The following is a 5,884-nucleotide window of genomic DNA, read 5'->3' on the forward strand; positions in this document are numbered from 1 at the left end:
ATCAGAGGGGACTAAAATAGTTGCCTCTTATCTACAAACTCCAATAGCTCTGTTGTGACTGCCCAGAGTACTGTGTTGAGGAGGGTTCAGAGATTCAGTCCAGGCTTAAAAGGTAAAGAAGAGCTGTGATTAATCAGTGATGTCTGCCATGGAGGCAAGGGAGAAGAGTGAGTGCCAAGGCGTACGAAAGCTCAATGAGATGATTTGGGAGGATGCTCCATGCTCAGATCTATGTGCGTCTAAGGAGGTCTATGTAGAGAAAACCCTGGAGAGGTAAACGGGCCAGAAAAGAACAGCTGGCGGCACCACCAACGCTTGCTGAATGCAGATGGTGACTGGGAGGCAGCTGGTGTGGGCTTCCTGCCTGGAAGCCTCGGTGACCCTGTGGAGAGACAGCTTCTTCCCTAGGCTGGGCTGGGTCAGCTGAGAGCCGTGCTCTTCAAGGCGGTTCCCATGTGGCCATGGTGCTTGGCGGCAGAGGCTGGTCTCTGGCTCGGCACTTGGATCAACGAGGCCGGGGGAGAGAGGGTACTTCCCTGTTAGTCCAATGGCTAACACTCCTCACTCCCAATGCAAGGGGTCTGGGTTGGGGAACTGGATTCCACATTTTGCAACTAAGAGTTTGCATGCTATAACTGAAAAATATCCTGCATGCTGTAACTAAGACCCAGTACAGACAAATAAATAAATAAACATGTATATGTATATAAGACCCGGGTCACTGGCTGGGCCTGGCTGGGTGCCATCCACAGCTGCTGGGAATGAGGCTACCCCAGGACAGCAGTGGACCCCAGCACGACCCTTCCCACAGCATAATGAGCCTCACTTTCCTACCCTTGAGGTAGAGATCATACTGGCCATCAACTTTTCAGGCAGACACCTGTGGCTGTGTTTTGCAGTAAGGCCGTGACTGACAGAGCAAGTAGGGGTCACTCACCCTGGGACAGAGCCATATACTCCCAGAGAAAGGGGTGCCTTTTTCTAATTTTCACAAAAGTGCCCCATGAGCCAGTGACAGCTCTGGAGTTCCACATCACGCAGAGCGATCCTCATCATCATTGCAATTATTCATGCAGGTAGGTCCAGTAAGAGCGGGTTGTTCCCACACCACACCAGGAGGGCTGCCTGGAGGAGGTGGGATTTGAGCTTTGCCTCACAGGGCCTGTAACAACCAGGGATCACATCCAAGCCTGTGTCTGGCAAGTGATTCAACCAAAGGATCCCGATCTGCTCTGTACTGTTGCCCCTTCCAGCATGACTGTGTTCTTTCCTATATCTATTTTTTGGTTCCCACTGACTTCTGTGACATAAATGCAAATGAGACAACAGTCACACCAGCTTCAAAGCAAAGGGAGCCAGCAGCTGAAGTCATTTCCGTGGGACCCTGCTGGGCAGGGAAGGTGGGTGGGGTGATGGTCACCTCTGTTCATCTTGCCAGGCCTCCAGGGCTCTGCCAGGTGAGGAGGTGGGGCCCTGAGTCCTCTGAGCAGCCACCTAGAAACGGTGGCCAGGAGGCAGAGCCCTGGACTAATCGACAGGAGCTTCTAGCATGGCTTACAACTGATACCTCGGGTTGTGTTTTTAATCACTGGGATCTTAGTTCAGAGCTTGTCCTGTGTGGAGGTCCACAGTAAAAAGTAGAAGAAGAAGTGACCCAGGTCTTCCCTATCCACTGCGTCAGGGCCCCAAAGCACTTCCACCAAACCCAGGGCTCCAAGGGTTTGATGAGACCTAAACGTCCACAGTTCTTCATGACTTTCCTCTCCATCCCACAACACCCCTCTAACCCCACCTCTGGCCATAGTAGATTCTCCCTGTTCCTGTCCTGGCCCTCATATGTTTTGAAACTCTGCTTTGTCATCTTGGAATGCCCAGTCTCTCTCCTCTCCTTCCCCTCTTCCCTCTCATTCTTCTCCTGGAAAACTCCTAGTCATCCTTCAAGACCTCAGCTCCTCTGAGAAGCTTACCTCGATCTCCCTCCTCCCTGCCGCCCACACACAGGCAAAGTGGTCCCTTCTTCCTCTTTCTCTACTCCATCGTGTCTTTTCATCACTGTGCTCCTTGGCTAGGCCCTCAAGGTACCTCACTGACAACTGCTTATTGTAGACTAGAGGCAGCCACCAGGGACCTCAGCAAACTGGATGGACCCTGGGTGGGATTTGGGCCACTTGCGTGTGTCTGGGGTCCAGCTAAGGGCCCCCCTCATAGCCATAGAAAGTGGCTGAGCCTGCATCACTGCTAATCTCCACCTGAAGGGGGAAGCCCAGAAGAGCTTCGAGAACATGCCACTCAGAGGTGCCTCATTGCCCATCCCAGGGCCCCTGGTCTCCCTCTATGTTCATGGTGTGGCCTAAAAACATGGGATTCACTGGCCACAGGCAGCACAAGGCCCTCAGCCTTAGCCCTGGCCATTTTCCCCAGTCCATCAGGAAATAAGCATTGGTTCTAGGAGTCTGGAGCAAAGGGTCACTTTCTGGGCCGGAGTAACCACAGCAACATCATCTCTCCCTACCCTCCTCCCCCAGCCCTTCTCCAGCAGCCTCAGACTAGTGAAGGGTCCTCCTAAGCTCGGATTTTGTCCACATTACTTTCCTTCCTTCAGGCTGAGGAAGGTCTTATGCTGGTTTTTCGAGTGCTGGCCAGGAGTCTGGGGCAATCTTGGATCTGCCGCTGATTTGCTGGGAGCTCCAACAAGGCCCCGAGCGTCTTTTCTCCATTTTCTCAGCTGCAAGAGGAGGAAGTTGGTTCTGATGAGTGGTAATCAAAACTGGACTATGGGAATGTTAGGGATCCCCAAGACAAGCGAGCACTTTTGCCAAGCAAAATACTTTGCCTGGAGGAAATTTCTCTGATTGATTTTTTTTATGGACAAGATTTTTTTTTGCTTGAGAAAAAAAAAATAAAGATGTTCATTGATTAAAAAAATAAAATTCCTGAGGACCTCCCTAATGGTCCAGGGGTTAAGAATCCACCTTACAATGCAGGGGATGAGAATTCAATCCCTGGTTGAGGAGCTAATGTTGCACATGCAGCAGAGCAACTGTCTGGTCCCTGCAACTAAGACCTCATACAGCCAGATAAAGAAATATATTTTTTTAATTTATTTTAAAAATTCCTGAAAACTACTGGACTTGATTCTATGAGACATGGTTTTGATCCTTGAGTCGCGAAGATCCCCTGGAAAAGGAAATGGCCAGTATTCTCCAGTATTCTTGCCTGGAGAAACCCATGGACAGAGGAGCCTGGTGGGCTACTGCCCATGGGGTTGCAAAGAGTCGGACACGACTGAAGTGACTTGGCATGCACTCACGCACTTAGAAATCTAAACAGTAAGCACCGTGATAGGTTCTCAAGGACTCGGACTGAGAGAATTCAAGGGAAGAGAGAGGCTTTCTGTTTTCCATCCCATAAACTTGTTGTTTTCATTCTTATTATCTTTTCCACGTGTGGCTAGAGGTACTGGCACCCTCCTTATCAGTGGCTTCATTGCCTCGATGCCTGGAGCAAGGCTCAGCCCCAGGTGGTTAAGGAGACAAAAATGGGGACCCCAAGGTCCTCCTACTTGGTGTGAGGTAAGTGTGCCAGGAAGGCCTCTTTCCCCCCTGAACTTGTCTTCAGTGGGAATTTCTCTCATATGAGTCTAACTTCTTTGAGTGTGTGCGTGTGTGCTAAGTGGCTTCAGTTGTGTCCGACTCTTTGAGACCCCATGGACTGTAGCCCACCAGGCTCCTCTGTCCATGGGATTCTCCAGGCAAGAATACTGGAGTGGGTTGCCATTTCCTCCTCCAGGGGATCTTCCCGACCCAGGGACTGAACCCTCATCTCCTGCATTGCCGGCGATTCTTCACCGCTGAGCCACTGGGGATGTCCCCAACTTCTTTGAATATATCTCTGCAATTTAAATTCTTCTTTTAAACCTCTTCTTCCTTATCCAGGGGGCACTGAGAGGGTCAGCTGAGCTTCTCCCTGGCAGGAGGTCCTGAACGCCTGGGAGGGAGGGGACTGAGGCTGGGGAGGCTGGGTTGGGGGTGGGGATTGACGGGAAAGGGTAGAGGGTGGAAATCTGAGACAGACACAGGAACCCAAAGTCTGAGCTCTGTCCCCTGGGATGAGTAGCCTGCTGGAGAGATTGCTAAATGCTGGTGGAAAACTTTATATTTTTCAGCTTAGACTTCTGGCATCCAGTCCAGGCCAGTAGCAGAGGCTGTTGGGATTCCGAAGCAGGAAATGGGGCAAGAAGATGGAGGAGCTGTCACAGACCAGGGCCGAGTGAGGACACCAGAGTGCCAGCGTGTAGCACACTCGCTGCTGCCCTGGGGCCAAGGAAGTACATCCTGTGTGGGCAGTCCTGCCAGCCACAGCAAGCCACCTGGATTCAGGCCCAGTTAGGGACATGGGTCTGGATCACCCCAGCTGTCCTGGCCACCCAAGTCAAGTAAATGAGATTTGGGTAATTTAAAATCAGATTTGGATGCCTACTAAACCAAGATTCTGTCTCAGGGGATAGAACTGGGGCTGGAGGCAAGAGACCAAATGAGGCTTTGTGCCTCCTCTGCAATGTCCCATCTTATTTTTTATTTTCTCAAGAAAAATGTATTCATGGGTAAGAATGAATACATTGGGTATGTATTCATACCCAACTACTTGGGTAGTAATAAAAAGAAACTTAAAAAAAAAAAAAAGATCGGACCTTAAATAAAACTTACTATAAAAATATCAATTGTCTAAGAAGGGACTCCAGTGTTCCTTTTCAGAGCTGGAGGTGGGCACTGCCTGGTTGAGAAAGTGCTCCTGACTTGCCGAATGGTTTGGCATCAGCTCTGGTCCTTGGGCTTTAGTTTCCCCATCTGTACCAAGGGGAGGTGAACCCAATAGTCTCTGAGAGTCTTCGGCCCTGATATCAGGTAACAAGACGCTTCACTGTCTATTTGGGTTATTCGGGGCCTTTTCTGTGCTGTGAGGATTCCCTTCAGAAGCAGAGGCTTGGGCCTTGGTTTGGGAGTGGGTGCCGCCCACCCAGGTCTGTGGGTGAGAGCAGAGCAGCCCTGGGCTCTGTGGGCAGACCAGCTGAGCTGCCCTCCTGGGGGCAGGGGGAGCTCTGCCAGGCCCCTGAAAGCCCTCAGAGTTCCCAGGCCTCGGGACAGTCAGGCCAAATGCTGGCATTGCAGTGGGGTTGATTGTGTCTCTCTCTGGGTTTGGGATTGAACAGCCGTGACCTATGTGTGTCATTAAGACAGAGATGGTCTGGTTAGGGACATTGGCCCAGTGACCCTGCCCCCCAGCACCGATCACTATGGCAACAGCTCAATAGGGTCCCAAGGGCCCAAGAATCCGGCTTCTACTGAGAGTGAGGTTGGCTGAGGTCAGACAAAGAGGGATTAATAGAGCCCTGTTCTCATTAAGCCACAAAGCACCATTATTACCAGTCGCAATGGTCCTACCAGGAGATGCATCAAGCTTTCAAGTCACAGAGAGCCCAGTACACTGAAGAGAATGGTTCCAGCCTCAGCCTCAGAATCACCCCACTCCCAGAATCAGAGGAAGAGGAGAAAAACCAGAAAGAAACCCAAATGTCTAACAGTGACATAAAGCACAGACAGGCGAATGATAGCAGATTGCACTCATTCAGATGACGGTGTCAGTTATACTTATTACATTAAAGTCCCTGTGGTTCAGAGAAACAAGCCCACAAGACTGTCAATAAGATGTTATTTAAAAAAAAAAAAAAAAGGATACGTATGTATCCAGTAAAAATATAGAAGAAAATATTTCAAAATGCTAGCAGTGATTACCTTTGGAAAGTGAGATCATGGGCAATTTTCTTTTCTTTAGTCTATCCGCGTTTTCTCTAATGAACATACAGTTCTCTTGCATTTCTAAAAAC

The sequence above is a fragment of the Bison bison genome, unplaced genomic scaffold, assembly GCF_000754665.1.
Source record: "Bison bison bison isolate TAMUID 2011002044 unplaced genomic scaffold, Bison_UMD1.0 scf7180017864145, whole genome shotgun sequence".
NCBI classification, from domain to species: domain Eukaryota; kingdom Metazoa; phylum Chordata; class Mammalia; order Artiodactyla; family Bovidae; genus Bison; species Bison bison.